This window comes from Geospiza fortis, unplaced genomic scaffold (assembly GCF_000277835.1).
Source record: "Geospiza fortis unplaced genomic scaffold, GeoFor_1.0 scaffold11, whole genome shotgun sequence".
In the NCBI taxonomy this organism is placed as follows: Eukaryota; Metazoa; Chordata; class Aves; order Passeriformes; family Thraupidae; genus Geospiza; species Geospiza fortis.
The window spans coordinates 6365446-6376017 of record NW_005054304.1 but is presented as its reverse complement, the minus strand read 5'-3'; positions in this window follow the sequence as shown (position 1 = coordinate 6376017).

The following is a 10572-nucleotide window of genomic DNA, read 5'->3' as shown; positions in this document are numbered from 1 at the left end:
GCAATGTGACATGAGACACACTGGGAATTACCCCCAGTCTGCACCTTGCATGCTTTTCAGACCCCCCCTTTGTGCAGCTCCTAGTATAGACCTTTTAGCATATTCATAAGCCCATATGACCTTGAAATTTTGGAAGTTCAGTTCTCCAAGTATTCCCTCTCTACCAAGATTAAGACCCAGGCACTGAGTTTAGCAGTCTGCTATTTTCTGGTGTTATTAACTGCAAAAGACTATTGTTTTTCACTTTCACCTCTATTTAAGCCTACCCAAAACCAGCAGTAAACTTTGACAGAACAGGAATTACTGACTCCTTCTTGGAAGGCACTGTACCTAAATGGACATGGAGGAGATTCCTTGTAATGAAGATTTCCTCAGTAGAAAATCTATTTATTTATTAAGCAAACTGTCTATTAAAAAAATTTCCATTGGGATGCTTTAATGATGAACCACTTTGATTCATGCAGTGCATTTTTTTATAAGATACTCTCATGTTAAATACTGGTTTTTCTCTCCACTTTCTGTATCTAGTCAGGCTGTCGCATTTTTTTTCTTTTTTCTCAAATTTAATTAACTTGGCAACCCCTTTTTATTTTTTTGTTATGAAATGTGTCCCTTTCCTGTGAAAGCTGGTTAACAAAATACAACTTGAGAAGTTAAAGACATAATCTAAGTAGATCACAGGTATGAAAAGTATCCAGACAAGTACACATACACACTGACAGAAAATTTAAAAAATATTAAAGGAAGTATTTATTATCCCCTGGATGCCACGTATTAAAGTACCGACAGCATAACTGGCCTCTGGTTATCAATGGGAAGGCAGCTCACTCTCCTCATTTTGAGCATATTTATCAGACTATTCTTTATTCAGTGCTGAAAAGCAAGGTATGAATAAATGTATGGATGTACATCAGTGTCAACACTAAATCATTTTCAGCATGACAGAAACAGTACAGCCACAGAGGCATCCCCTGCTTCGGTTGGCATGACAAATTTTGAAAGGCTGAATTTCAGGGCTTAATAAGAAAAGATAAACTGTGAGAGAGCAGAGGATGAAAAAAAGGAAAAAACCATCTCCGAACCCAGTAATTCTCCCTCTCTGTACAAGCAGCTTTATAATCGTGCATTTTCTAACCACATGAACACCTCCCCAGGAGCAATGAGTGCATATGCCTTCTTTTCTTTTTTTCAGCTGGAACATTTTGAGACTCATATTGAGAACATGACCCTAAAGCTGTCAGTTGACTCCTTCCACCCAGCGCAGTCCCAACGCTCTGCAGATTTACAGAGGCTATCACTGCAAGCTTACTCTGTTGATTAGTAGGGACAATTTAGGCTGATAATCTTACTTCATTGCATTCATAAGGACTGAGTCATGGGGGTCTTTTCATCTGCTTTTCATTTGCAAGAACCTGAGAAACTTTACCACATTCAGCGACTTAATAGATGATGTGGCTCAGAACTACATTCCACAGCAGCAGAGCACCCTGGAGATACACTCACTTGTCATAATATATAAAGCTTCTTCCAAATCCATTGTGCGTGGCTTTACACTGTTCACTGCAGACCTTGAAGGAAGAAAAGACTCTTTTCTTGTCTCATTGCTCCCATGATGACGTTTGAAAGCTGGCAAATGAAATATTGGAAAGGAGTCTCAGAGTTCTGTTATATATTTGTTTTTCTCTAAGAAACAGAGTGGAAAATGGCTTCACAGAAAGTTACTGCAGAGCAGAATTATGAATGCTATTTACAGAATACCCTAGGCATTAATATTTGACTTGTACAGGTATGCTTGCTAGAAAAGAAAGGTACACATCTCTTGTACAATGTTAATCAATACAACATCCCAAGATATGAAGTTGCAGAGTGAGACACCTGTGCAGAAATAAAGAGGAGCTCAGCTACCAAGTTCAACTGCAATGAGAAACAGATCCCTGACAGCCTGGCTGACCAGCTCTTGTGCCTCAGCATCAGGCACTCACATGAGTTTCAAATCATCTGTAAGCAGGTATGCAGTAGTAGGTATCCATAGTCTGTTTCAGTGAAAATAAATTAGTGCAGATTTTTCTGCTTGGCCACTTGAGTTTTCATCAGTCTTGGTTTTTTGGCCATATCACCAGAAAACTCAAAAAAGAACATTTTTAAGAAGATAATTTTTTTGGAAGTGAAATGAAAGAAACAGCTCTTTCCCATGTGTTTTCACACATATTAAGCACACAAAATTGGGGCTGTTGTCTCTGTCTTTTTTTGGTTTTATTACTATAAATATAAAGAAATGAAAATGTCCTATCTAGCAGCAGCATGAAACTTCTGAGAGCTGTTAACTCTGCAAGAAACCTCCTTCACTTATGATTGAATGATATACATAGATTTAACCTCCATATACGGTAGTGCAGAAGCTGAGTGACATTTTCATTTTATATCTGTGAAATTCCACAAGAGAGGCTCAAGCTAGTCTACATATTTTCTAAATGCACTTAACTTGGGCATTCCAAGAATGTAAAATTCCCCTTATCTTTAGGATTTTAGAGAGCATCTCATCCCCAGTATTAAAGCCTGCTCCTCCTTTCTCTGTGAATGCCACTATTAATATTAAATGACAGTAGTGGTTAGGAACAGACAGGGGAATTAATGTCACTCAGGTGATGTTATCTCCTGAACACTGTTTCACTTTTCAACACTCAACGTGCAATCTCTGCTTTTTCATGTTTTCACTTCCATTCATATATGGTGTATGTGTGTGCATAAGTCTGATGCTATAAAAGTATGAGCTGAACTCTCCACCCAACCCAAAACCCTGCTATGTGGGACCACACTGTATTGATATGCACAGCTGGATGACTGGAATACAGACTGCCATGAGAATAACGTGGAATAGCCAAACCCTCAAGTGATACCCAAGAATTTAAGGTATCGCACCCCTGCTCAGTGGCTGGCAGTATGACAGCCCTCCTTATCTTTCCCCAGTTAGTTAAAATACCAAGATATGGAATAAAGGACACAAGCAGGAAAGCAAGAGCTCCAGTTTTTCCTGTCGCACGCTCAGCTCAGATCTCAACTGGCAATATAATAGTGAGGGCTCCAAGAAACCTCACCATCTCCTGCCTCTGTATGACTCTGTAATGGCTCTGAAAAATATGATTTACACCCTGGTTGTCAGTCAAGGGAAGATACTTTGACAGCAGCCTGTAGACTTGGCAGGACTAATTCTGAACCTACAGATGAGCAGCCCTCTGCTCTCCCCAGCCAAGCCAGAGACACTTACTTTGGTCAGGGCCTTATGTAATCTCACTGTCTTTCACAGACCCCAAAACTGGTTGCCATGCTTCTGCCTCTCAGAGTCACTCCCAATTGTGAACCTAACCAGAAAACACTTTGGTTCTTAGATGCCAGTATTTGCATCCTCATGCAAGTGTTACAGACCATCATCTACCAAACTAAGAGTCACCATCACTGAGTGTTTGTGAAAACACCTTTGTAATTCGAAAAATGTCATTCTAAAATATTACAACATACATAAAGAGTACTCAATTAAAAAACCAAACCTATAAATGTACTAATCTGTCACAATACTCATATTTTAATTGGATTCATCTGGGGTTTGTAAGTAACCTGAAAAGCAAAACACTTAAAAATTTGATGATTACTTTTCCAGAAATCAATTAATTAGGGGAAAAATGAAAAAGCCTGTACAGAAACCTTCAAGCCAGCAGACTGGTGGACTGTACAAAGGCACCACTGTGCTCCATCTCTAGCACACTGTTCAACCTGTGCCACAATTCCACATGCGCCTTGGTTTCCACACATGGAAACAGACACACACCTGAGATAAATACCAACGTGCACAGCACACAAACTGTGCAAACACACATGAGAACACACCCACAAACACACAGAAGTTCCCTCTCTCCTCTTTTCCTCCTCTAGTATGTATTTTCAGCTGGTATTCCATACACACTGGTATATGCGTGCAGTGTGTATGACATGGTGACATTTGCTTCTAACAGCACGAGACTTTTGTTCTCATTTTGCTTACCTGTCACTTCCTCTTAATCATGCAACTGATGCAGTTATAACCTAATACAACTAGAAGGCACTGCCAAATGCTTAATAATTTGCAGACTTCCCTCCCTTCACTGCAATCTTGGAGTGCAAGTGGCGCAGAAGAAGCATGCTTGAACTCTCTTGACCTGGACAGCTGCTTGAATAATGGCTCAAAAATTAACACCAACTAAAAAAAAAGTGTTGAAGGCAAACTTTTGGCATGTGTCCTTCTTTGTTCCTTTGCAGATTTCAAGTATCTTCTTAAGAAAATTAATATAAATAGAGTAGAATAAAATGTAAAGATGAGGAAAAAAGCACAAAATTGTGTATAAACAAACTAATTTTGTACAATACGTTCACAGATGAAAAAGACTTTGATGTTAAGATAATTTTGAGGTTCTAAGTAATGTTCAAATGGGAATAAACACAGGTCTGAGTGGTTACTGTATTGCCTTTAGCTCTGGAGCATCAAATCATTTCCCAGTATGATTGAGCCAAGCAATGACAAACAAAAAATTCTCAGTTTTTCCAGACTTACTTGCACTTAATTCAGCCCAGAAAATTATAAGCAGCTCAGTTGCTTCTGATTAAAATACATCATAATCAAAGCTGTTCCCAAAAATATTAGTTTGAAATTTTTCAAGTCTGAAACTGCCGCAAAAGCACCCAGTTCTACACCTGAAAAATGTCTGCAAAGCTGTGGCCCCCCATTGCCAGTGACAATAGCTGTCCCATAAGCCCCTTGCAGATGGCCTTCCCAGGTGACACACCAAACCTAACACCACAGTAGGGCCACTCTTATGCTTTGAGCCTGCCAGTGGATGATAAAGCACAGGGACTCTCCATACCTTTTTCCAAGCCTTTTTGTTTCTTTTCTATAGATAATGAGGATACCGCCTCCTGTTGCAAGGAAATGTCACAGAAAGTCCTTTGAGCAGTATCCTGAGAGCATTCTTATACCCCAATCCACTGCCTATACAATGAGCTGGGGCACACAAAATAAGAGATGCCTCACAGATATGACCCCATTGGAGAATGAAAGTAAGGCCAGATGTCTAGAAGGGTCAGGACAGGTACAATAAAGTACACTTCAAAAATCTCTATTCACTTATGAATGTTACTAGTCACATCACTGCATTTAAATACAATCTCAGTCCTCTAGTCAAAGCTGGATGTCAATTTTTCTTCTCCCAGGAAGCCAGACCTCTTCAAAGCAAGGAATCAAGCATGTGGCACCATGCAGTCAGGGACCCTGTAGCAATGGAGGCTGCAGGATGACTCAGGTAACTCAAGCACTTGGTAAAATTTCTCTTTTTTTATTTCCTACATGTCAGTTTGAGTTTCCAGTAGAAGAGTATCAATGGCCACATCTGAAACACCTCCTCAGGTACGCTAAATGATGGTGAGCTGGAGGGGACACAGCTAACTCCAAAGTGAAAGGTTAAAAGTGCCATTGCACCTATCAGTCATGTCCATATGCAATTGCTGATCTCAATTTCCATGGAAAAGTGGCTGCAGAGGACCACGGGCAACATTTCCAGCTGCAGTTGGTACTGTCAGCCTTGTCTTGCTTGCTGCAAGACCTTTAGGAAGGCAGTTAGTGCAACTGCATCAACCTGACTGCTTATGTCATTTTGTCAGCTTTAAAATGTGGTCTAGGTAACTAATCATGCTAACAGGGAAAGTAAATACAGGAAGATTGATCAGACTTTCACAAAAAAATGTGTGCTCCTCCTCCACAGACAAGACATCATCAGGCAGTTTGAGAAGGATCAAACACAGCTACTGCCCTTCTGCCATGAGCCTTGGCAAAGATGGGATCAAAATACTTCATTCTAAAGCAAAGCTCTTTCCTTTACTTTCCACTGTTGTTTTATCCTCCTTTGTCATGCTCTCTTTTATGGTCCTTTACTTTTCAATAAAAAATACTTCGTGTTCCAAGCAGAAGGAGACACAAGTCCCGCCACACAAAGCGCAGGGTGTAGCAGCAGGGCACGACAAGGGCAGTGCTGGTGACTGGAAGCCAGACATGGGCTCAGACTTGGGCTACAAATGCAGTGTGTCTCATCCCAGCCAGTGCTGAACTTTCACCTGGCCCTTTGTGTTTTGGACAAATTTTTCTTATGCTGATAGTGGTTATGGGACTCTGAGCAAAACCAAATAAGCAGCTAGATGGTTTCCCTGTTAATAAACCTGACTCTTTTCTTGCTATTCTGACGCCACCTGAACACAGGCATGGTTATTAATCACAGGGAAATGTGCTATTAATCAAGGAGCAAGGATGTTCTACATGAAGAATGGCCATGCACAGGTAGAGCAGCCTCTTGTTTTATTTGTAGCTTCTTCCTCATAAAGAGGGCAAGCGAAAGGAGAAACTCACAGTGGGTGAGTTCTAAATCCCAGCCCCAGACTTTTCCAGTTTTCTCTCTCTAGCACAGAAATGGAGCACACGGGAGCACCTTTTCCACCACTGATAGATGTCACTGACCAGCGGCTCTTACATCTGATTAAGGGTGGAGGTGTGCAGTATTCCCACTGAGCTGGAAGGCCCTTTTACATGGTCCTATTGGCATAAAGGACTGTGGCTAATTCAAAAGCAAAGCTGTAAGCAGAGTAATCTCTAAAAGACAGAATTCTCTTCAAGTCTTTAAATGTTTTGTATATGTGTGTGTGCATCACATGTGACTCTACACTTAATTGCAAGCACTTTTCTTTTTAAAATATGTTTTTTAAAAAAACCATTAGTGGTAGTTTAGATGAGAACTTTGAAGCTACCAAGGCATTTTAATGGCAAAGCCGTCTTCTGCAACTTACTTTATATCACTCTCTAAAGTACATCTTTCTATTTTGTTGTCAATTATTCTCTTCTGCTTCTTTGAAGATGAGTAAATGGCTTTGGTGATTTATTCCCAAATGCATTTATAAAACCTGTCCTGGTAATAAACAACAAAACAGGTATTTTCTGATGTCAGCTTGTACTTATCAAAGGCCCAGGAATATATTTTCCAATTTTCTATTCAGAAGTATTAAAAACTACACTATTTCTATTATTTTTATTTCACAGAATTATTTCTACAATATCTCATGTTTTGATGTCTGTCAAACAACTGAAAGTTAATTTTTCATTTCTTGATTGAGAAAACATTTCATACTCTGTTCAAATGTATTCACATGGATGTGACGTAATTTTTATATTAATCCTTGCAACTGCTTCTGAAATATACTTTTTGTCTCCTCTCTTGACAAAGAAGCCAGAATATGGTTACATGATAAATTTCCTTGGCATTCACCTTTAAATCTTCCTGAGCAAATTCTAATAAAGCTATTTGTTATGAGGTAGTTTACTTTGCAGGAAATTTCATATCTAGTTGTATATCTTTCTGAGACTGGCCAAAAAATCTGAAGCCTCGTATGGATCTTTTAATATGAACTCAGTGATGGTCTAATTCAATAAATATTTAGCCTGTAGTCATGTTCTTCTCAGATTCTCTCTGCCATGGGAAGATTATATTCAGAAAACTGTTAAAATATGACTGACATTTCAAAGAATCCTTAAAAATATATTCATCTATATTAACTGCATCTCATTAAGACAAGAAATGAGCTCATGGCAAGTGGCAAATTCACTATCCTCTACAACAAACAATTACAGGAGTGTGGAGCATCTACAGAAAATCACATACCCTACAGCAAAGCAGGATATTAGATTTGCCTGGTTATAAGTAAGCCATCAGCTGGCTTATGGCTACATTATTTATGAGTTATGCTGTCTTTCAAGATACAACTCACATTTTGCTTAATGCCAAATGACACATTCAATTTAAATCAAGATATGGCAGAGAAAAAATCTGCCCCTAGTAAGTGACTCAAGTATTTATTTTTTTTTCTTGGTGGGGGGTGCTTCTTATTCTGAGTATGGGGAATTTAAAAGCAGTTCAGAATCTCTCATTTCATAAATCTGAGATTACTTAGGGTGCAGGAAAATCACATCACTGTAAATCGCTCAAGATGAACTATCAGATCTGCAAGCAGCCAGGGAAGGATTTGTTTTTAAACAAGGGATGATTATTGCTGATATCTGTGCTACAATGAGGAAAAATATTTAGGGATGTGCTCACTTGTAGCACTCTCATTACCTCTCTGTCTGTGTTCCTGGTTCACCAGCATCAAGGCTTGTCACCAGCCCATCTAAAGAAGGACACTAGACTAGAAAAGAGGGATATCAAAAATAATCAAGACTGCCTGGATTAAGAAGAGACTACAGATACAGACAGCTGAGTTTGGAGGGAAAATGGCAGAGGGGTATTTTACCAGAAGTCTGTAAGTTCAAGAAGATGAGTATGAAGCTGCTTTTGTTTGCTGCTTTTCCTATCAGCCAGATGGAGGCATCCAGGGAAATGACAATGCAGCAGGTCCAAAAGAAACAAGAGGTACTCCTGGCATACAGCAAAATAGGATATTACAAAAGCTGAAAAACAAATGAATTAAAAAATGGATCAGTCAAATTTCTGGAGTCCAGATTCCTTAGGTACCAGTAAGCACATTGGCCGGGTTGTAACCCCTGGTCTAGGCAGATCCTTCACTAGAGACTGCCAGAAGTTGGGAAAAAATCCAAGGGATGGGTCATTCTCAACATGCTCTGCTTGTTAAATTCCCTCCCTGAGCATTTGCAAGGGGACTTGCTTTTAGGTTTTTCTGTGCTCTGAAAGTGTTCCAGGTGGTCTGCTGGGGCTGGGTCATAAATTGAGATATGCATCTGTCCTCCTTGCTCATACCTTTAGTGCTTTCCACAACAAAAAATATTTCTGAATCTGCTTTAAGGAAGCAACTGGCCCTACTTCTGTGCAAACCATTCTCACATTCATGCTTTTACTTATTAAAGAAAAAAATCCATGGAAATACACTGTCTATATGAGTCCAAGAGTCAAGAAACTGTCCAGTGGCCTATTGCTAAAGTCACAGCTGTGCTAAATCAAACCTGAAAGATGCTGCAAGAAAAGAATCTCTGGCTGAAATTTGATTAAATTCACGTGATCTGATGAAATTACCATAACACTCCAATGAACTTCAGCATACAAGTTAAAAGGAAAAAAACAAGTAAGGAATACAAAAGAAGACATTTTCAGTGTTTTTGTTGTCACTGAGATTTGTCACAATTACACTTTAAATTCAAAGTAGACAATAGAGAGAAAACTTCCAGTTTGTATCAAGACTGAATCAAAAAGCCATCCAGATTTAATTTTTTTACAATGTTACACATCTCTTTCAAAGTTTCAAGCACCATGTGCCTATCAGCCATCTGCTAGGGTTGGATAGGATGAGTAGGCAAACAAATATTTTAGTGGAAATTCAATTAGTGGCTTGTTTTACCCAGGCAAAATAAAATCTCTTCATAATACTATGAAATACAGTCAGTTACAATGGGCAGTGAGCAAATACTGGTACTTAAGGGACTGTGGTTCAATTCCATTATCTGCTAGAACAAGGCTCCTGCTAATGCAAAGGAAGGGAACATACCAAAAAAAGGAAAACCAAAACAAAAAAAAAGTCAGAAAGAAAGAAAGAAAGTCAGAAAGAAAGAAAATCGAGAAAGAGAGAAAGAGAGAAAGAGAGACAAACACAAAGCAAGAGTGTAAAGCTGGTTACAGTCCTGGAGTTGACAGCTTGCCTTAGAAGTGAGAGGAGATTCCAAATGTTACCTTGAAGGAATTATACATGATTACAAACACATCAAAAGCACAGTCTGCTGGAAAGGAGAGAACAAAAGTAATCAAAATAGTCTGAGAAATGCATTTTCTAAATCAAACCATGAAATAAGTCCATTGGTAAGCTGTTCCAATAGATCTACCCAGCACTTAGTGGAGTACATCAGTGACAGAAACACACTCACAAAAGAATACAGGTAAGAAGAGGTCAAACCTTAAATCAGCGCCACTACATTGACTTTGGAGGAACATCACTGATATTAATCATGATGAGGGTTGACCCAGAAAAGCTCAGTAATAGATGAGGAACACCCAGTAATTCCCAGGAATCCTGGCTCTATAAAAATGAAAGAGATCAGGTATGGCCTATAGAAGATGTGTGTTCAAGAGCACAGGGCACACACAGAAACCACCCACGCCATCAGGCACATGCAGCATGTACAGGGAGCACTGGCTCAGGAAGATGTACAAACACAAAAACATCCACCTGTGTGCGTGTAACCCACACAGGGGATGCAGCTCACACCATTGGATCCTGTGTGAAAATTGACAGCCGCACGTGTGCTTGCCGTATTCTTCAATGCCTGCACTGACAGACAATACATTCACTTTAAGCCTGCTCATGTAATGCCTTCTTCTTTCTGTTGCCCTTTGCAGATCTTCACACAGAGTACAGACCCTCAAAGAGGTGGAGATAACTGGAGGAATACTGCCAATGTTTCATATGGAGAAAATGGATGCGATCAGCTTCTTCCACCTCTGTACCCACAATGTCACCCTAGCAGTGTTATATTCCACCAGAAATCACCTTTTCCTTACATGC